General features: G+C 39.8%; 1 protein-coding gene across 7 annotated transcripts in view; it reads right to left on the minus strand.

Moving 5' to 3' along the window:
• The window catches only part of LOC114877635 (myocyte-specific enhancer factor 2), a 38,692-nt gene extending 15,217 nt beyond the window's left edge, over window positions 1-23,475 (minus strand). For 2 of the 7 annotated variants that reach the window (XM_029190474.2, XM_029190472.2), the window contains exon 1: window positions 11,808-15,787. The gene's annotated coding sequence lies outside the window, so the exon portion shown is untranslated. Of the gene's footprint in view, window positions 1-1,903; window positions 3,211-3,260; window positions 3,286-7,408; window positions 9,273-9,784; window positions 9,906-11,807; window positions 15,788-23,102 lie in introns of those variants that run through there. The other 5 variants (XM_029190465.2, XM_029190469.2, XM_029190470.2 and 2 more) reach the window with 5 other exon arrangements.
• Window positions 23,476-23,507: the final 32 nt, after the last annotated feature.

Genomic DNA, 23,507 nt, shown 5'->3' on the forward strand with positions numbered 1-23,507 from the left:
AAAGTCGAATTACCTTCGCCACCAGACACGATTAGATATGCTATGTATCTTGAAAGGATGATCACGAGTAGTTCGCTGAGTTACATTAGTTTTATCTAGGGTTTTGCCAGCGTGAATTATATAATTAAAAAAATACAGAATTCCCCGAATCGAATATCGAATAACAGATTTTATAAATGAAATTTCATTCACTGTAAACAGAAAATTACAACGTGCACTCGGTCCACGCGATAAATCATAAAATTCAAATAATCCAAGATTGGATTCGGGACGTAAATCGATAAATCAAAGTGTATTCTCTATGGAATAAGTAAAACTAACAAAGTTGCATCAGACTCAAACGTTTGAACGGATCGATTCGATTCGATTCGATTCGATTCGATAGATCGAGTGTGGGCTGTCGAGTCGCGGTTAAATTTTGAGTGCCGCGGGACAGCACTCTAGTAAAAACATTGGCTTTAACGTCGTTCTAATTCTAAGCTCCATCAACTATATTTACCGAAGCCCCTTTCATTCATTCCGAGCACGCGATCTCTCGCTATATGAATTAACGCGTGTTTCACGGGCAAACGTTATTTTTGTCGCGACTATCTTCTTGTGCATCGCGAAATTATGTTGCACCCTCGCCGATAATAATTATATCACACTCGTGGATCCATCGAGTCTGATCGAATCGAAAAGCGATTCCGATATATCGCCGCGCCGGTCAACCGCTAAAACACGCGACTGACACGATTCACGGTAATTTTTTTTATTTTCAATATTCAAACAGATAAGATGCCGTTGGTGAATTTTATATTTTATTCAAATAAAAAGATAGAAGCTGAATCGGTCGTTCGATCGTGCATGATTCGTATTACGAAACTCTGTACACGATTATTGGGCATTGTGCAGTGGAAAAGGGACGAAGTCGAGCGAAAAAGCAATAGAACCGAAGCTTCCTTCGCTGGTGACAATAAAAGTAACACATAGACGGCTAGAGTAAGAGAGATGTCTCGTTCGATCGAATTCGGTTTATTATACAAGAGCATAGAAGCGAGGGTCAGCGACCAGCACGTATTTCTCTATACACGTCACATTTTGCACTTGCGTTAAAATAAACTCTATCGCCTATAATACCGAATAATATCTTCTATTCTATAGTCAAGCTGAAAATCATAATTTTCCTTCTTTTAATCACATCTACAAAGGAACATCGGATACTCAATATTTAAATATTTAGATTATTAAACTGACCGCCACGCATGTTAGAAAGGATCGCGAAGAACGACGCTTAATCTCAGGGAACTAAAAGACTAATCTTGTACAGTGCCATACAACGTATTAATATAATATAATGGTATTAATAATTCTTCGAAACATTATTAACGCTAAGAGCGTTACACGTTACTTAGGTTAAGACCCAGATGGAGTACTTTAATTTGGTGTGCCAAATTCGATAGGAGCACCAATACATGGGCTATGATAAGACGAGCTTTATCATATTTAAACCATGCTCATCACGCGTACTTGGTATATATCACGATACGTTGAACTTTGCCAAACCGCTTCCTTCGGTAGTTCTGCAACCGGACCGACATTATCTCGATATCACGAGGTCGATTTGCTTGTTGATACATCATGCGATTGTGTCGTTTGCAAATAAAAAAATACATCAGCGAGGAAAGAAACGAAAACATGCGTGTTAGAGAACATTGAAACTTTTTTGAAGGTTCGTGTAATTCTAACTATATGACGCAATAGAAAAAGAAATAAACGTTAAAAAAAAGATTACAATTTGTATCGCTGAAAATAGTACTGATTTGTAATATATTATTATACATTAATAACTTAAACATAATATTTCAATAAATTATTGTTGATAAACAATATACAACTGCACAGTGCGTATCTGATAACTCACCAATTTGAAATGAACTCGATCAGTCGAACATCTCGATGGCCCGTTCACTAATCGATCGATCTTCTCGCGTACACTAAATCGATATCAAAACAAAGATGGCGGAGATCGCGCACTCTTCACAGATGTTTTTATCACAATATAGTTGGAGAATCGCGTTCAGGCACTCGGTTATGTACGATGTCTAATAATCCACAAGTCTCTATGTCTATAAAATTTCCATGGATTTTTCAACGAAAATTTTGCCTGGTAAATGTGATTTTCTTTCAAATGCGTTACGATCACAGACGATGTCCGGCGGGTTATGTTTATTTTCAAATCCACATCCTTTCGAGAAACATCGAACTAAAGATTCGTGGAACAGCCTCCATCGGTCACAAAACAGTTTACTTTGGAAACAGGCACGTTTTTCAAACTCTTGAAAACCAGCCAGCATCTAATTTTCATTCGTACGTGTGCACATCAAACGATACACGTAGGATTTATATATGTATATACAATATATAATGTAATATATATGTACCGCAAGTATGTACCGAAAGTGAGAAAATATGATTATCGAGAGGTTAGCCTAGTCAAAGGTGCGAGGAGAAAAGCTCGTTCTCCAGAACGGACGTCAATGGTCCCGCGATCGATATCTCCCCACTAACACCCTCGCGAAAGGTACAACTTTAAGATCAAAACAAAACTTCTCTTTAAAACAATTACGTAGAAATACACAAGTTTTTGGCACGAATCAACTTGCACTCCTTTCTGGCGATCGAATCAACACGCGTCACTTGATTCGCACGCCGGATTTCATCGGTTCGTCAAACACCGGACAAGAGCCAATCACGTATTCGATTCGTAACAACGACGACAACACAACTTCCTTTCGATCCTCTTCTACGTCTTTTTCTTCTTCTCCTTTCACGTACTTTTTTCCTTCTCTTCTATAAACGTGATATCGATGCTTGATCACTTTTACGAACCATACGTCTTTCTCGTATGCAGTAACGTGCACGATCGTACGAAGAAGGGATTTCTTCAGGATCCAGGCTAACCAGGAACCAATGTTAGCTAGGTTAGAATATCCTGGTTGACTAGAAACGATGACTAGAAACGCACGTTCTTTCTTAAAATATTTTTCACGTGCGGTGAGCCGTCGATTTGCACTGCTCCGTAGAAGATTCAAATTTAGAAGCGTCGTATCGGACGGTAAAAAAGCGGGCCGCGCGCCTCGACCAGTTCGCGGTCGAGCCTGAAATAAAGATTTGAGGAAGTCGCGTGGAGAGCACGGGAACGAAAGAAAGAGAGAGCACGAGAAACAGAGAAGGATGATAAACGAGAGGAGGAGGGGGTCTGGCCGTGTTGCACATACCAGTCGGTCCACCTCGTCTCTGAAGTTCGCCTCGGCACGCCGAGTTAACGTCGACTGAGGTTTGAACGCTGATTGGCTAATGCCGAGATCGACGTCAGACGCCGACTCGCCAATTGCGCGACGCTAACTGCGCCGCGCATGCGCGCTACTTCCAAGTAGAATAGTCCCGCTGGCATTTTAGCTTCGACCGCGGATGAAGCGACATTCTTTCCAATTTTGTGTAATGATACTTAATTGTTAACTGAATTCATATTCATTTTAGGGTATCGTTCGTTCTAAATTATCCTAACGAATGGGAAACCTTAATTTTTCAGTAGAAAATACCAAAAAATTATTTCAGATTAATAAAAAGATGTTGGAATTCCTTATAAATAGAAAATATTGTATAATTTCGATATTATTGTAATAATTTCGTAAAGTATTAAAGTGATAAAACGTGTATTATTTTCACAGCTGAAGATTTCAAGATAACGAAGCAACGAAAAAAAAAAGGAAGTAAAAAATTAATCAAGAGTACACAAAGTTACCGAAATATGAGCCATTCATAAGCTTTGTTCGTAAAGTTTAAGTCGAATCACGTCATAGTTGGTGTAAATTATAATCGCAGAAGGTTTAGATAACCACGCATAAAAGTGGCATCTTTACACTTTATTAATATTTTTCTGCACAGAAATAACACTTTGTTAAAGTATTTAACCAACGTGTTACATTACTGTCTCACTAAAGTGCACGATCATGGATAGAAATAACGACTGTATTATAGAAAATTTATATTTACTAAACTATGATTATCGATTAGATAACGTGAGATTTTCTTTTTTTTACGTAATGTGACATCGGGTCAGTATAATAAAATAAACTCAATCAACTGTTTAAAATAGAAAAGCAAACAAATTGTTCCACACAAAATTTTATAACGAGTTGAAATCATCGGATTAGTTAGTCACACGCGTGCATGTAGTATACGATATAACGCACAATGAGAACGTCGTTTTTACGTATCAATACCTCGATGCAAGTACAGTGTGTGTACCGGTATAAAAGTCACAGCTGAACCAACAGCCTGTACATATACAGTAGGCAGCTTGTTTATTGCAGCGTAAACCGTCATCAGATTTTTAATTCCATGCATTTTGTCGTTACACGCGAGTCAGCAGGCGTTACATGTTACAACTTACATACCATACTTCCGTTCAGTTATTATAATCCTGCTGTTCTCCATATCTACGTTTTCGTTTTATGATCACTCGAAACGAGTTACTTTATTAATTTCATCGATGCCACCCATACGGGAGTGACAGAATTGTTTACAGTCAAATTTATGTCAAATTTACGTGTAATTCTGCACACATATATAATCAGAATGCAAAAAGAAAAAATTGATTTCTTTCGATGTTTCGTAACATCGTTCGTATGCCGATTTAAAAGGCGCTTTTTTATGATACATTCGTACATATAGAACGAAGAATAAGAATAACAGTAATAATAGTAATCTTCTTCGATACGAGAGATCATTAGGCTATCGAAATGTTCTCAGGACTCACTTAAAGCGTTTCAGTACTTAACAATTGCATGTATCACGCTTTTATCTGACTAGCAATCCACCAACGCCCCTCTGAAAAAAACTTTTCATTTTCACAGATTTTCCAACAATACCTACTTAAAACGAACCTAATTTCGACCGATCTTGAATTTCAAATTTACTTTGTGACTTTTATAACGTATCAACTCTCAAGTTCAATTATTTTAAATATATTCCTGTGAATAAAAACTTAGAAATTGGCCAGAAGAATGAACGTTATCATTCGAAGAGAAAAGCACGGATGTCAGAAACAAATATTCTGATCTCCAGCAGAATTGACAAGGCGATTGATCAAATATTCGCGGTGAATAGGTCGAGTTGCCGGTAGAGAAACACGGAGGTCCTATCTTCGTAGACTTATCAACTAGAAAATTCGAGAAGATAAATATTAAACGACAAATCGAGACGTCTGATGGCTACTACCCTCTCGGTGACTAGATTTTATCCGACAATAGTCGTGGAAAATGAAATGAAATCTCCATATTCTACGACAATAAAACTGTACCGAATAAAATTCACTACCTTTCCGCATATTCTACCGTGGAGAAATCGAAATGAAACACCGGAAGGGTTAAATACCAGCCTAATGGATCATCACTAAATTCTTAACAATGCACTCAGATTTTGAAAATTCCAAGGATAGAAGCTACCGTGGGTCTCTGGTTCCCGTGTGAAAAAGAGCAAATGGAACAGGAAACGGACAAACAATGAAGGAAAGGCAGTCGAAACGAAGAGTGTCAAAATGTCCCGTCGAATCATCGTCTGGGCGAAAAAATCTCCAGGGCAAAGATGCTGGCAGCCAATGGCTGTCGATATTTAACGAATTATCCCAGGTGCGGGTAAATATAAATCTACTCCAGGTCGGATCGTATGTATTATGCATGAGCTGCAATGTAGCTGTCCCCCTACAGAGGTCGGATAACCTAACCCGTCGAGAGCCGGCAAGTGTTCAATATATCCTAGCCTATCGATCTCGTCGACCGAGCGCGAAAAGACGCGAGAAACGGGACATAGATAAGTAATTAATATTCTCCGGATATGGATAACCGACACTCGCCCCGTTACGATGGAACCTGCTGTGTATACGCGTGCTTACACGCGAACCGCACGGGGAATATAGCGGACAGGATGCAGAGAGACACATGCTTTCCCTTGGGAGACCCCGCCTAACGCGTCTCAGACACCAACTTTCTTAGGACGGAATATCTCTTATTGGGATTTCAGGATTTTTCTACGAAACGACATATTCAAAAATCTAGAATAGGGATACTAGGTACAGTAGGCGAACGAAAATGAATACCTAATTATTGGTACACAACTCAGTCTCGGCAACGATGACGATGCAGGTTGTTTAAACGCTCGAATATTATGTAGCAATTGTGCTTGCAACAATGGGTAACATGTCAAATTGTCAATTGACAATTGAATTCGGTTGAATACAAAATTGTAAGCTACTTTTGTGAAGGCACGCCGATACATTATGCATTCTGTAGCATGCAAGTCTACGGGAGATACTTTGGATATGTTTTTACGTGAAAAACTACGAAAGTCTTGATGTTTTAAAGACAACGTTTAGATACATACGTCGTATAACAATGTTATGGAAAAGTGAAGAAAATGAGAAGATAGATCGCGAAACGATAGAAAGGAAGATATTGAATAAACGTCAGGGTGGCAAATTGGACGGAACTAGAATAATTGGTTCGGTGATATGCGGTTCATCACAATGCCGATTATTTCGCGAATAGTTACAAGAACCAACGTCTATTTCCGTTTCGTTTCTGTCATTCTCGATACGATTCTATTTACGAGATTATGGCTGGATCGACCAGGTCACACGGTTAAGCGTGCCTTCAGCCGCTAATGAAGATCGACATCCCTAGATTTTCCTGAAGAATTTAATATTAGATCGCTGCGCGACAGATCGTACTGCCGTTTCGAGACATTCACGAGCCGAATCGAATTGAATCGAATCGATTCCAGTCGGTTGAAGTAATCATTTTCAAAACAGAATAATGCAAATGACTAAATTATTGTTTTTATAATAACACTAGTGACAGTGATTAGTGGCAATGACGATAGTGATTTGTGGTTATTAATGAAAGTAATATTAGTAATGGATTAATTGATGCACATATAAATTATAAATATCGAAAAGGAACAAGTTCGACCTATCGACCTCATGTTTCATTCGCTTGTTTTTTATTTTCATCCTGTAAAACGTGTTTAATTCAATTATGTAAATTAGTCTTATTAGTTTAATTCCCTCACGCTCTAAATACTGATCGGTTTATTCATCACTTAATAAAAAGACTTTAAAATACGTTCGAATGTAAAGGAAAATGAGCTGGAAAAGTAGATATTCATGAATAGGTAATATTGTCACGGTAATAACGATAACAATGATTGGTCGAATTTAATTTCGATCACTTGAAAAACATCGATCGAACTGATTACATTCGCCTAATGCATTTGAAATGAACCGAATACTGATACTGGAGTATCGATATCGGTATTGGTGAGGGAACGAAGAAATAGCAAAGACGAGTAAAAGTGGTGAACTTACGGGATATCCCGTAGGATGCAACGGGGTTTCGATCGCATGGCGAATACGGTGTCCCAGGTAACCCTGTGAAAAAAAAATACGTGCGCCCCGGAGAAAGCGGGGAAAAAGCGAGGAAAAAAGGGAACGGTTAACTAGACGCGGATACCTTAGAGCACCGTGTAAAAGGGATGTCGGCCCTCGTGATCTCCTTTTGCTCGACGGTGCGAAGGAAAAACAATGCACGTAACAAATACCTTTGGAGAGCATCGATCGATGGAATATCGGGAGACAATATGTGTTGTACCTTAGGTTAGATATGTACGAATACGAGCCGATGATTTTGCGTTTTAACTTCAACCCTCGAGCGACGGTAGCCGGGTTATGAGTGAACCAAGGATGGATGCAGGATGTTTTTGACCCAGCTACAGAAATAAAATGTATAAAAGATCTATTCGTCAAGCTTATATCATATTAACGGACTCTGTTTTGGTGACAGTGGATGCTGATAGAAAATTAATAAGCTTTAATAATTCGTTCAGAATTCAATGGTAATAATAAAATTATAGTGAGATGGGATTACGAGAACCTTGACAGTATCGATTATTCCTTTCAATTTTTAGTTAGAATTTAGTTAGAAAGTGACAGTACTATAGCCCTATCGTGTCGTTCCATTAGAACTAATGAAAAAACTAACTTCTAAAAACAAATCCGCTCCTACAACAACATTCGCCAGATCATTAAAATGAATCTTTAAAGACGACAAAAAAGTTGACGATCCTACGAGTAAGAAGATGGCCTTGCCGTTAGCAAAGTCACCATCGAAGAAAGTTAACTTCCCCTTGAAGAAGAAAAGTCTGGCTGGTTGAAGGAAAATACCAGGTGGCCGCCAAACCGTCTTGACTCCGGCAAACTTCTCCTCGACTTAACGGCTGCTTCTGTCCCTCTATCCACGACATTCGAGGTCCAGGCGTCTGCTGGCACACCGGATATCCGCTCATCCTGGGCCACGGCTCGAGAAACATCTTGTTCCGACGCTGGAAAATCTCTCCCGCTTATAAAATACGAACACGTGTCGTTCTCTACCCCTCGAACTTTCGATAAGTACTCCTAGAGATCAACAGAGAACACAGGCTGCGAGCAGCGTTCCGAGAGAATTGAATCAACGTGTTCCAGTTATTCGAAGGATCCACCTCGTCAACAATTCCTTTAACAAAGAGGAGCACATTTCACGAGTTGAAGATAAACTCAGACTTCAGGGAAGACTTTGTACATCCTACCATCCAGATGATCCATCCGACTGGACGATCCATCGACATAAGCTTCATTCGCAATCAGCTTTTTCAACGAAGCAGCTCGCGTTTCATGGTGAACCTACAAGAGCCGCCATTTAACCAAGGCACGTGCGATCTGCGCACTTGGCACCAGACCAAAAACGAGAGAGAATGAGATCAAACTCCGACCTGACGTCACCAGGTGACTCGTACTGTGAAAACCGAACGAAATCTCGGGTTGCTTCTAACTACACTGCACCCCTGTATCAGTTTGGTGGCGGTGCATAGGGGAGCAACAGGTTCCTTGATCCTATGGGGGGAGGGGTGAAGCCCTTTTGACCATCAACGAAACCTTTGCTCGATCGAAAAGATTAAAGAAGCTTAGGATTGCTATTTAGAAATATGTAGATGCTTCGTATCGAGCTTATTAAAGGGGTTAATGCTTCTATCATGACAATATCAATATACAATACTTTTGAAAAAGAAAACTTTCGAAGAAAGTAGATATACCTTGCTAGGCGCCTCTTTAAAAAAAAGGGGTAAAACACGATCGTTATAAGAGATTTCAAGGTGGTCGAGTGACGAGCTACAAATTGATCCTCATTCACCCTTCTGTGCTCGCGAGCGCGGCAAACTTACCCTGAAATAACTCTTGCAGATTATACGAGGTGAAAGAAGATAAAACGCGTGTAAAGAGGCTAGTGAAAGTGCGAACTAATTTAACGTGTAAACTACTCTTGGCCTTTACTTCGCGCTAATCCATTGCACGAAACCGATCGATTTTATTCAGCTGAAGAAAGAAAAGGAGGGCAGCTCCGGTAAATTCGATTCGTAGAAATATCAGAACAAATACGTTGACGAAGACGTAGACAAAGACGTGGGCAAGGTATTCGTCGTCGTTACGTTCGATTTGGACGATGATCAAGGTGACGAGCCTCGCGCAAAGTGATTCGAATGACGAGATTCGTTGATCTACATTTATAGTATGCTAATTGATGAACAGTGTAACTTTCAGAGTGTCATGATCGCAGCAACCTTCGTCCATGCAGCTTCCATCAGATTCACCTAGCAACAAGACTGATCCCACGTGCACCCATGTGTCGCAAAGAATGATGAAAAAACTTACGTGCAAAGGTATCGAATAGACATAGTTGATATCGCGTAATCTCTCGGTATCGATCGCGATCGATCCAGGATAAAGGACACAGAAGTTGATGAGCCGACAGCGTAACGACAACTAAAAGCGTGTAAGTTATCGTGTGGCAAACAGGTCTGATTTTAGTCGCGAGAAAGAACGATCGAGCCTTTGCGTCGCGTCGTCGTTTTCGTCGATCATCGGACACGAGTCTGTTCTCTCTGGTGGAGTGTAGATCGGTATACAAGACGGAAGAGTGTCGGAAAGAGAGGAGACGAAGGCGATGGCTGGTGTATTAACAAACCGCGTGAAAAGATCCCAAAAATAATTTCGCCGTGAAGAAATAAATCCGGGCGAGGCGGTCGCGAGGGTGCCTCTCTAAAAGAAGGTTCGCCACCGGGTGCCTTCTGGGAATGAAACCGGCATAGTATGCGAGTTATAAGAAGAGCGGTGAAGCGATCGCATCGGCTAGTCGCTAAAGAGTTTTGCCGCGGGTCAGCCACCAAGAGGAAACGCACCGAGTACTCGCGTATCCGGACCACGGTATACACGGAGGAATATATCCGCGAGTGGAAGAGACCAAGACGATTTGCTGATGGCAAGCGAAGACGAAGGCATGGCGAGGCATGGCAAGGTAAGGCAAGGCAAGGCAAGGCAAGACAAGACAAGGCAAGGCAAGGCGAGACAGGCAAGCAAGCAAGCAAGCAGGACTTACCTCTGCTGTTTTTAGAACTCCACTCCCAGAACTGCGCGGGTCGAGTCGAGCCAAAACCAAAATACCACCGATATAGCTTTTCTGCGATGGTCTTTGTGTGCGCGACCAACCAGCTCTTTCCTACGAACGTCCAACCGGCTTGCACCGGAGTGAACGACGACGAACTAACCTTACCGACATACGCTAGAAGCTACCGTCTACGAAGAAGACGACGAACACGACCATGATGACGAAGAGGCTAAGGTGCGTTGGTGAGAAGAAAAAAAAAAGGATGCATTAACTGATATCGAACAGTAGGATGATTTGATGTTATTCGCATGAGCTTCGAGCAACCGTCCACGAAGAAGAGAAAGACACTAAGGTGCGTTGGTGAAAAGAAAAGAAGGATATATACCTATTAACCTACTAGGATGATGATATCCTTGATACGTACAAAGACTAACTGACCCTACTGACATAAGCTTCAAACACTCATTAAACACGGAGATGACCATGATGACGAAGTTGTGTCGATGAAAAAAAAAAAAAAAAGAGATATCGAACACTACCAACTAGGATGATTACGTCGTTCACTGTTGAGACATGGCTTTTCTCCCCGACTTCCGTTCTAACGGCTTCCTGTCGCAGGATACCCGGCATGCGTCAGTGATTTGTGACGAGCTTGTGACGATCCAATGCTCTAACAGCACCGGATCAAGTTACCCACGAAGCTTTCAATTTGGACCACCAGCCACGTTTCTTTTATCATCAATTAAATTACCGATGTTTAATCATTTATTCCTTTGCACTGGATATGTGTTCAGTGTCCGTGACTTGGTGCAGAATTTTCCAAATATTTTCACTGATGCTAGTGTTTTTGTGACGATATTGTGACGCAGGATATACAGATATTTGTGTGTTAGGTTTTCTTTCGGAATATTTTCGTTGGAGGTAGTCTTTCGTTCGTTTTCGATGTCTGTGATCAGTGGTTATTGCTGAATTTTAGGTAGGAATTTAACATTCACCAAGACCTTTTTTTATGTCTCTTCGTAAACTCTGGCCAACCCATAAAAGTTTGTATCTGTAATTCAACAACACCCCGCGTACACGTGGCAGTATTTCAAGAATCGTTTCGTACGGTTTTAGTAGCACGATATATACCGTAATCATTTGTGATCGTTGACGAATTATTTGCACAACTGGTACCAGTGATTCCGTCGTAACTTGAACGAAGGGAAATTGAAATTTCGTTTGCCCGTTTCGTTTAATAAGCTTTCATTTCTTAACGCTCTTTAACTATTCGACAAATGAATAACTTACCCTTCTATTGCATGTAGGTGCCAAGATACAGGATCGGAGTTGCACACACGACGACGGTCCTTAAACATAAAGAAAATAGTACATTTTTTAAGGGTTATTACTGAAAAGAAAGGGTTAAAATGTGAAATTTTGTAAAAGGAAGTTCGATCGGATAGGAATATTCGGCTATGCGAAGCAGGATTTATTTTATTCAAAGGTAATCGATATAAATCGAGATTGGCGAACATTTGACGTGACATAACGTGATTCTCAGATCCGTTTCACGTCGTTATGTGTCCTGGCCGTTGTAAAATCGCGTCTGTAAAGAGCTGTCGTAACGTCCAAGTTTCCATAATTACTTCGGGCAATGGGATCAGTTCAGCCAATCAGCCGGGCCAGCCAGTCAGTCAAGCTGGAAGATTTCGCTTGAATTCTTTATGCCATCTCGCGCTTCGGCTCCGTGTTCGAGCTTTAATCGGGTTAACGGAGCATAGAAGCTTCTCCAAAATAGCGATCGTTATTAATTTAAGTCACTCTTAATGCGGTTCCGAGCTACTACCAGGAAAATCGTTATCCACCGTTCCTACAAACGTCATTAAAATCATGGAAATTTCATTTATCTGTAAAGCGTAGAGCCAGAGTTCGAAAGTTCAATCCGTTTCATCGTAAGGTATACGTATAATGTCGATATTGTATTTAACGAAAAAATTGAAGAATAATTCAGCGAAATTCAATATTGGGTAGAAACGTGCTCCTCGAAGAGAGAGACTGCTCTCTTCAAGGAGGGTCGTGAGTTTCCTGCAATAAGAAGAAGCGAGACAGGGATAAGAGGGAGGCGCGACAAGGGGTGAAGAATAAAGAAGAAAGAAGAAAGAAGAAGGCAAGTGCAAGCGGGAGGCTGCACTCGCTACAGCAGCCGGCTGTACCGTCAGCTGCCGACAGATTTATCGAGTGGCACGTGCCGATCCGGAGAGCAATGTCGTTTTATGCCTTCCTCTTTTCTAGTCGCCGCCTTCGAGCAAGGCAAAAATTATTGTCGCGGTTTGTTTCCCCTAGAAACGACGACACCCTCGCCATACGAACGTCTCAGCTGCTAATACGATTTCTTGAACAACAGCCCTTCTTCTAACCAGAAGATAATCTTATAACGGAGTGAAACGCTTTAATGAGAATTTGACGGTGTAAATAAGACATCGTCGAGGAAAAACAACAGAAAATTTCCGAGTAATCTCAACCAGGTGGTACTCATTTAGGCGCGTGATCTCATCAATGAATCAGTTGATCGAACTACTTGGCTTCCTTTTTCAGCGTACACCTCGCTTTAATTAAATGATATCTAAAAAAGTAAAAAATCTCAATTATTAACAATCCTCAGAATCGAATTAAAGTTTAATCCAATTTCTGGTCTCGATTCTAAAAGCGTTTTAAATTACAATCTCTAAAAATTAAAATCTCATTTCTCTTCAATTAACGGAGATGAATTTAATTCTACCGAGACAACGAACAGATCAAATTTCAAGACTCGTTTCGAAATTACGTAAGAGGAAGATTCTTTTCTGATGTTTTCCTTGAGAAAAGGAGGAACGTGTTTTTCAAATAAACTGAAACAAATTCTACGACAGGACAAGACCTTCCAGTGGATCTGTCTGAAACGATCCAGGAGGGCATGCACCCCCAAGAAGATGACTGACCATGTTTTTTACTTGTAAGGACCAGAAGTTCTAGGTGAGCCTCTCCTTGGGTTTTCACAGGATTCAAAGACAAATGGTCCGAGTTGCCTCTCCCACTTTGCACCCTACTGTAGACAGAGTTATTTATTTAAATTCAACGAATAGCAATTCTCAATTAAAATGAGCTGCCTGTCGTAGCGAAGATATTAAAAGATGAACTTGCGAGTCGCGTATCAAATTATACCCTTGTTCGCAAAATCCAACGGGATGAAATTGATCAGCATGAAATGCAACTCCAGGACACACGAGGCGCAGCCACCCAACCGAGCACGCTTCTATGTTAGCAACAGATGGAAGCGCGCGCCGCGTGTCACGTATCACATATTACGTATTATCTATAAAGCAACGAGTTATACGTGTTCGCTATACGCTTCATCGATCAGTAAGTTACTTGCGTCATTGGTGGCCAAGAGACGCGCGGCTCCTTCTCGACGCGATAATTTCCTTCTGATCGGTTCCCTGGCCATCGCGAGAACACCATAAGACCGCGAATATACCTTGTTAACGATCTAGCCTATTATTCGCATCGTGTCAAAGAATAACTTTCTACTTCATCATCCTATGAACGGAGCCAACGAAATTGTTTGGCGAGCAGAGCGAACGCACTTCCTGTTCCTCGAACGTCATTCAATTAGATCAACTAAATCATGGGTATGCGTGCAAACGTGTGCGATTAGGAATCCGTTGAGATAGGAAAAAGCTGTTACACGCTTGAAAACGGAGAATATGGAAACGAGTGAAAGAGATGGTAGTAGTGTAAAAGGGAGAAAAAGGAAATGATGAGGAGGAGGATGGCGAAGGAAGAGGTGGAGGAAGGCACACGTCACTTAGCTGAAGCACGTGCTCTGGTTTCTGGCGGCTGCTCCTGCTCAGCCTCGGGTCTTACACTCAGCCCTGGCGGCTGAGTTTAATTTTAGCCATGGAGCTTTAACTTCGTCGTGTCATAGGACAAAGAATATGGCGCGAGTTGCACTCGCGCCAACATCGCTCCCTCGCTTGCTCCCTCGCTTCGTTCTGCTTGATGATCGAACGATTTTTCGCCGATCCTTGGACCGTCCGCGAGGTACAGTCGTTGCGACGATCTAGCCAAGTCGTAACTCAACCCTTAGAGTGCGGATTGGGCGGATATATCCACTTAGGATGATACTTTCCCTACGACCCAATGGCGCCGAGTACATATGTATATCGGTCTTTCTAGAATCGAACCCTGAAGAAACGGCGCCAAGTGACGCCGCGTACTCGAAGCACATTCACACTCTGCGAAACGAATTATTACCCTATTGACTGAATATGATTGATTGATTTTTCATCCGCCACGAAACCGAACATTTCGAACGGCAGATACAAACATCCTGCACCTCACACGTGGCTTCAACCAGGACTGGAAAACACGTGTTCCCCTCTCCTACAGAGACTTCCCTGCATTTCAATCTTGAACATGCCCTTCGATAACCCACAAACAACATTCTTAACTGTCTGTCCTCCTAATGCACAAGCTGAACAAATTAAACCCTAAACTCTGAAAATTCCATTGCACGTACTGTAAATTGATACGGATCAGCAATCGGTAAAATTCAACTAGGAGGTAAAATTGATGGGAATGGGAGGAGAGAGAACGTGGCAGGAGGGCAACAAGGGTTCGAAGGGTATGTTCGGTTAAAGGACCCCACGGTTAGATATGGCCAACGCGATGCAACCAGATTGAAGATATTAGATGTTCCCTTGCTTGGACAATAACGCAACGTAGACAAACATCAGGTTCTCATGGTGAAAGATTAAGCTTAAAAAACAAAGACAATTCGTGTTCGGAGGTTTTCGAGTACCATTCAATTTAATCGCGCAAACAATAAGTTACAGATAAGGCTGTTTTCTATTGACCAACAAATGCATTTCGTTGAACATCGTCTCTCTTATTTACTCGACCGGTTTCACGGTTCTTCACTTGTTAGCAATCGTTGTATCAATTATTAGACGTACCTCGTTAGATAGATGTGACCTTGCCTCCCTCGACATCGTTAAACAGCAATTGCGTATCGACGAAGAAAGTGCAAAAGTAAAGATCGAAGAAAATAAAGGGGAATTTCGTCGAATTACTTCTCTTTCTTTCATGCACCGATGCGCACAACGGTGTAAAAGAAGAGCAATTAATCTTTTATAGATATTAATCAACTAATATTTGCAGACGTCGGATCTTCTTCCTGCACAATTAATTTTTTTTTCTATAATTTTATTAACCTCTCCGTGAGAATATTACGAAAATAACGATCTTGTTCACAGAAATTTTCCATCCACCTTTGGAGAAGGTAATTGTAGGGATCGGTTGGACGAAGACAACGTGAAAAACGAGTCGTCCAGGAGGCGTTTTCCTTCGCCTCTCTTCGTTTCTCAAGCTGGAAGCTTGAAACGCGATACTCGGAGCTGATTCTACTCGAAACGAAGCAGAATGAAAACGACCTGGTGAAAAGAGAGGGAAAACGAGACGGTGGTGAAGGAAGAGGCTCGGGAAAAAGAGGAAAACAAGAAGAAGAAGGGAGGTTCATGAGTTGAGTGAACGCACATTCGAGCCACGTACTGTGGAAGAAGAAGAAGAAGAAGAAGAAGAAGAAGAATTAACTGAGAGAAAGAGATAGAAGAATCTCGTGGAACTACGTTTATTTGAAACATAGCTTCAACTTGATCGTCTTAACGAAATTGTCAAGAACAAAAGAGTCCCCACCTTGTCCTTAAATCCTTTCGAATTCAATTGCTCTGCCATGTACAGTCTATCTTATGTAACTGAACGAATATTTTGGGAGCTCCATTGGGTAAATTGTTCACGATTCTACGGGTTCTAAGGAAAACAATACCAAGCAGTGTCTATAGACGAATCAACGGATGGAAAGGAGATATGAAATATGATTTTGTGTGGAGGATTTGAAAGACGCTTGTATTCATTTTTTTTTTAGAAATTTTAGAAATCATGGAAATACTATGAAAAAGTAAAAAAATCGCGTCATTGCGATTCCATCTGAAGATAATTAAAAAGACCCCATAGGGTTAAATCATCGCTGATCGTTCATTTTTCCTCGTCCTCTCCCTAAGATGTCCCTTTCGAATTTCTCCCCAATGTTCTTTCCTCGAACTTGCCGTGAGGTATTTTCTCTCTCGCTCTCATTAAAGAAGAAAGAAAGAAAAAAGAAAAAAGAAAAAAGAAAAAAGAGAAAGAGAGGCAAGAGCAGGCAAGCGTGTTGCGCGTTACAGAAGAAGAGAAGAGAGGAGAAACGGAGCTGGCAGATGTTGGGCGCGTGCGGCGTCGAACCATTTAAGGCGCGATCACTGGACGCCCGGCGTCGCAACGGCCCTCTCCGCGTCGTTCGAACCCCGACCAACTCTTCTCCTCCCTTACTCGTTCTCTCTCACTTCTGCTTCGGACACCTTGAGAAGTCGAACCGCGCGCCACAGCCTCCACGAAACCTCATCTACCTCTTCTACTTGCTCTCCTATCCTCCACAATCCCCACTTCTATACGCTACTTTCCTCTTTATCTTCTATTTTTCTTTTACTGTAATCTGCTTCGTGATTTTTCCTTCCTTTTCTTGTTGCCGCTTAAGGGCGCTCCTACTCGAGTATCTTACGATATACTGTAACTCTACTGACCCGACTGATACAACTACGTACGTATGAATTATTTTAATTTTCAAAGGATTTATCATTTTCTTCGGTTCGAAAATTAAATATTTTCCTTAATAATTTGAATCCCAATATGTCTTTACTAGACACGTCCATTTTCACTGCGTCGAACTATGAATCTTCGAAAAAAATTAGAATTTTCGCAAATCAAAGGAAGAAAAAAGAAAAGTATCGCACGTGGCCAGATAGGACCACGTGGTCCTTTTGCCTACGTCACCGGCCGAACTCGACATCCCATCGCGTATTGATTGAGAGTGGCCATGGTCGTTTCCATGACGACGTTTCTTTTACCTGTACACCACGGGCATACACAGGGTACACCTTTCACGAGTACACACAACGAGCCACCTACCTATCTACCTACTACGTAGGTAGCAACCTTAGGGGAACGTAGGTGTACGTACAGTGAGTCGCATAAGTATTCGCATCGGCGTAATTAGGATTTCTGTTTTCCTTTAACTTAATTACAAACATCAATTGTCTAATGTTGCTTAATTTTGATCTAGACATTGTCAATACTTTTTGGTAGATGGGTGGAGGCAATTCGTATTTTAGAAGGTCGAAATCCTTCTAGAAGGTATTTGCATCTTCTCAGTTAACAGATGAACTGAACTTTTACGATGCTTTTCGAAAATAAATATTGTAGACGATATATAATTTGGGAAAGGGTTAATTGAGAAGGAAGAAATACTTTTGCGAGCCACTGTAAGTGCGCGTTCTACCTGTGCGACGAGCTTATCCCACCACCTTTCTCTCCTCATGCTTTCACCCTCTCGCCACACTTCGCTTATCCTTCTTTTCGAACCCTATCAAGCTGTCCTATCTGCACGGTGTATCGAGTGAATCGGATCGGATCCTCGATAGAAATCTCTCGAGCGTACACGTTGCCGTACCACGCGTGCAAAATTTATAATCGACCCCTCGATACCGCACCCTGACGCGTACCGTACCCGTACCCTTCTACCTTCCTCTCTTTCCTCGACCCACTGCCACCATAGATTGGATCCATTGCAGCTACCATAGATTTATGGACAGGTTGAGACATTTAGTTAGAGTAGAAATTAAAGTAGCGTTTTAGTGATTCTATTTTCTAAAGTTTCATCAAACGTTAGATTAATCTTCCCCTGCAGCTTACCGCTTCCCTGTCTTACGTAACTATCTACAGTTTCAGAATATCCTGAAGTATTTGAACAAAAGATAAGGGTTATTCGAACGAACAGGATCCTACCTTTTGTGTAGCCTGTTCGAAACGAGTAAACGTACGCGAATGGGGGAAGCCAATTAGAGAAATTTCAGCGAGCCGTAATCTCGCCGAATGCTTCGTTAACGAATCGATCGCGACAATGGTCTTTTATTTGTCAGAAGACAGAAAATAATAACGAATCGATCAGAATTCGTGCACGTTTAAACCGCGGAAGGTGAACGCAACAGCACGTGTTACCAACACGTGGTGATCGTTGGTAGAGAGGGAACGGGGCAAAGTGGTGAGGGCAACACCGAAAGAGGAAAGAGGGGATGTGTTCCCGCGTAAATATCTCGCTTTTTATGACTGAAACTATCATCAATGATTATATCACAGATTTCTCCATCTTATTGATAATCATATTTCTTCTTGATAAGATGAAGAACATTCATTTCCAACGTCGTAGCTGCAACTGATGCACAACGAAAAATAAACAGTAGATACCTTATAATTTGATATACAGTATGAAAAACACTACGTTGGGTTATATTTGTTCTGGTAATTAATAATTACTGTTGTTGTTATTGTACCCAAGTGAATGCATATTGATAAGTTAACAGTGTCCAAAAAGAATTGAAAACATTTTACTCCCCTGCAGATATCAAGAATTCGTCCGAAGAGTTGGCGATGTATGGAACTTGGGTATTGTTAGACTGAGTGGTATATTTATTAATACACACAGGCCTATGTAGGTCTATGCACATACGTTTTTGACAATCAGAGGGTTAATTCTCCACAAGAAGGAATTATTTCGATCACCGTGTCGGTACAGTTCTACCGTTCACAACAAAAGGGTTAATCGAGAGAAAATTATGAACGAAACACAGCGGAAAAGCAGGACGAACGACACGCAATAATGCATTATCGTTTTCGAAAGATACATAACTGGTAGAAGACACGTGTCATTAGCACGTGGCTAAAGGGTGTAAACAACGAAAACGATGAACGCGAAGGGGGTGCTTTGGCGATCCTGTACGGACAACAAACACGCAAGTTTTCCTTCGATCTAAAACACAAAAGGCACAAAAGGCGGACCTGCGTCGACGTTTGTGCCGTGGAACTTTGCAGAAGAGGACCGACTTTTGACCAATAATGACACGTGTACGTCGCACGTGAGAGGTAGGCGGAAGGAATCATCCAAGTTGCGTTCAGATTTACGTCAATCGTGACCCAACGCGCAAAGCTTCAAAGACATCCCCAGCCAACAAAGAGGGGAAAAAAGCTGACGGTTAAAAGGAAAACGAGCCTGCAACCAGGCTTTTCCGATACGAGAGCTTTCCAACGGGTCCGACATCCGGTTCTTCTTACGACGCATCAGAGAAATCGAGTCGAACGAATATTCAATAATATTCCACTTCTAGTTCAGTAGAAATGGATAAATATTACCATTTTCTAATTTAACGTGTTGAACACCGTGACAAAATGAAAGAGAAGCATCATATTAATAATATAAAGTGGCAATCTTGAAGCTTAAATCTGAAAATTTTATATTCGTGTCTTTAATAAGTTCTGCTACGTCTGATTACACCTGTCCATTTTCATTGTGGCACTCGATGTGCTTGATTGTTAGTTTGCAAACGATTAAATTACAAAATCGAGATATTTCGTGAATATATTTTATCGTGGGATATCCATTCTCGGTATCCAGGAATAACACGTAAGGGCGATAAATTATTGAGACGAGCGTCAGAATCGTTAAGTGGTTAAATGAAATTAGTCGACACCTGGTCCCATTAAAAGCTCCCGACAAATTCGTTTTAAATGATATTTCCAAATTCTATAAGCTTTTTATTTCTATTCTATTCTGTTTTTTTCAATTTATAGTTAACCAAATCTACTTAATTTATATTTTTGATAGGCGCCACAGATATCCCGTGAAATGTCAAATTCATTCAAGTAAACGAACGACCAACCTACATTTCTCGCTTTTCTAAAAATATACAAACACCTAACAATCTTCCGTTTGGACAACTTCTCGAAATATCAAAAAGATATTAAAATTTCATCAACCTTACTGTTCGACTCAACCTCGATATGCAAATTGAATGAAATAAAATGAACTAATAATTTATCCAAACTAAAAGTACAAAATTGATGTATTGCACAAAAAGAAGCAAAGCATCTAGGAGTAAGGGCGCTAAGGGTGGAATCTGTAATTCTTAAGAAAAATTTTCGAAAATTCGATTACAAATCACGAAGCTTACTTAAAGTTTCGAAAATGAATGACGTTAGTGGTCGGGGTTGTTCTGAGGAAAGTTATCGATGAAACTGTTCTTTCTCTGTAGTGGGTGGGTGGATAGGATCGATGTCGAGGGCGACGTGCACAATTTCTTCATGGAATGTTTATGAACCTCTATCTTTTTCGGCTGCACAGATACATACACCGAAAATAAGAGAAATCTATTCTGATTTAAGCGTACTCGTTAGATTTTAAATATTATGTCCGTCTAACTCAAGCAAACTAACTGTAAAACAAGTAAACTAAAACCGGTCTAGTAAAACTTTTATTCAAGAACAAGAAACTGTAAATAATATAAGCGGTCTGATAGAATTTTTATAAGAAAGTGTAGTTTTGAAAGTACACTGAAAGGAGGCACGCTTTACTGCAGAGTTTTAAGCATCACAACAAAAACAACTTCTCTAGCTAGTCGAGTATCTGAAAATAATGGAAAAAGTCAAGATAGGTTTAGGTCATACGCGTTTCATCCATTCATTTCCATAGGCTCGAGGAGCCACATTGTATCGCGCTTTGTACCACGAGGTCGTGTAATTCTTTGGAACGAACCAGCCACGCATTATTACGTAGGTTCAAGTTCCGTGAGATCCCACGATAAGTCTACATCTGATACAGACACCTAAACGCATTGATTCCCGTGTTACTTCCGTTCTCCAAGCGAAAGATCGCATTCTTACTTCATATTTTTCACATAACTGCTTTTCCCCTCCCATTTCTCACCTCTGTACATGAATCTTGAAATATTTTTAAAAATTCCTTAAATACCAACAATATATTACATTCTACTGAATCTAAATCAGACAATCCATTTGATTTTCTTTAAGAGCTATTGAAAATCACTTACTAACATAAATAAAAATGAAAACAATTTGTCATGGTACTTGTAAATGTTGCAATATAACATTTATATAGTAAATAGAATAAAAATAGTAATGAGTAATATGCTAGTTACCCAACAAACAAATAAATACTTCTTCAAAAGTACATTTACATGAAAAAAATGACCTTACCAAACTATCACATACCAACAAATAAATACGACTATCATTTTCATCTTATTTTGAATTTTAAATAATATTAAAATATTATTAAAAAAAGAGTACCAATTCCTACCTTACCAACGAAGATCATTGCAATTGATATTTGTATCCGTAGATGGCAGCATCTCATGATGTTTATAAAATTTCCAATAAAAATTAATAATAAAATGTATACATCAGAAATTCAAAACATAGTTAATAAATTTACACTGAAAGCTTTCCTGCTATTATTTTTTAAAAATCTCGTAATATAACGCATCTTTAATACATGACAATATTTTAACCCTATCAAGTATGAAATTAAATTTATCTCCTCTTCATAAGACTCATTCATTTAAACTATTAGAAATACTGACATACATATAAAATAATAAATATCATAATTCTAATTTAATGTTAATTCAACAACATTTCTATAATACACGTACATCAGTATAGCAATATCATTATATGTATGTAGAACCAACCGCACACAAAAACTCAAACTCCTTAAATAATTTTATGTTAAAATAAACACTACAATTTAGTACATCAAATGGTATGCTAAAGGAAGAACATGTGAAGACATGAAACTATTGTAGATTATTCCAATTTAAAATTAAAAAGTTACTTAAAAATTCATAGATGGTGCAATGTAATTCATCGATTCTGACATTGTTTACTAATACTGTGATAATGTTAAGCTGATGGTATATATTTTATTTTAAATAAAAATATGGTATTTTTGTAAAAATAATATATATGTTATATATATATATATATATATATATGTATTTAACCATTCAACATGTGATCAAGAAAGACTGATCTTCATCTCTGTATTTATGAATAGACTGTTATTCAACTATTCACCATAGAATTTTAAACATTCTATCATCATTAAATAAACCAAAAACAACATTTTCTTTTAACATTATCGTTATAAACAAGAAACAAACGACATCTTCTGAAAATCGTTATTGTAATGACCGAAATGAAATGAACAGAAATGATAAATAACATTAGTTCAAGGATCATACGACGATGAATTAAGAATAATAAAAAAAACTTGACAGAGAAGTACATCCAAATGAACACAGAACCTGTCATTTTCAATCGTTCCTTTGGAAGAAGATCAATATATCTCGCAATGAAAAAAGCCCTTCACTAGTAAAGAACCGTATGATTTTAAAACAAAAATCACACACTTTTTCTATGATGAAAAAACTAGAAAAATTGAAGAGTGGAACATCGTTAGGAAGGAGCTTTTTTCCTAAAAATCATGAACGCTTTGTATGCATGTGTATTCGTGTGCGTGCATATATGCTTATGTGTACATGTGTTGAAGGCCATGTTAACAGACTGTAAGTCAACGGATGACTTCTGAAACGATAAAGGAAAAAAATGAAATTTACTTACGATTTTCACCGGCTTCTCCGCGGTTCCTACAGAGCTTTTCCAAACAATTATTTCACTTTCCACATTATTACGTCCACGGTAAAAAAAAAAAACAGCGAGAGAGCGAGTTTGATCAAAAGCACAATTTTCGTGACGTCATCGGTAGTCGGACATGCGCAGACCGATTTCGGTGTTTTTCCATTTACCGCGGAAACACGTGTGCGATGTTACTTATTTGCTTTTTTTCTTTAAGCAAAAGAATTACATCGCTAAGAAACACGCGACATTATCGCGACGACACGGTATCGTCTGTTGCGAATTTCGTGTGCGATTATTCGCGAAAGCCACCACAGTTGCCGACATCTATCCATCCACTCCCACTTGTTAAGTGACGTACACTGACGTCATCGATAGTTTACCTTGAAG

This window comes from Osmia bicornis, chromosome 8 (genome assembly GCF_907164935.1).
Source record: "Osmia bicornis bicornis chromosome 8, iOsmBic2.1, whole genome shotgun sequence".
NCBI classification, from domain to species: Eukaryota; Metazoa; Arthropoda; class Insecta; order Hymenoptera; family Megachilidae; genus Osmia; species Osmia bicornis.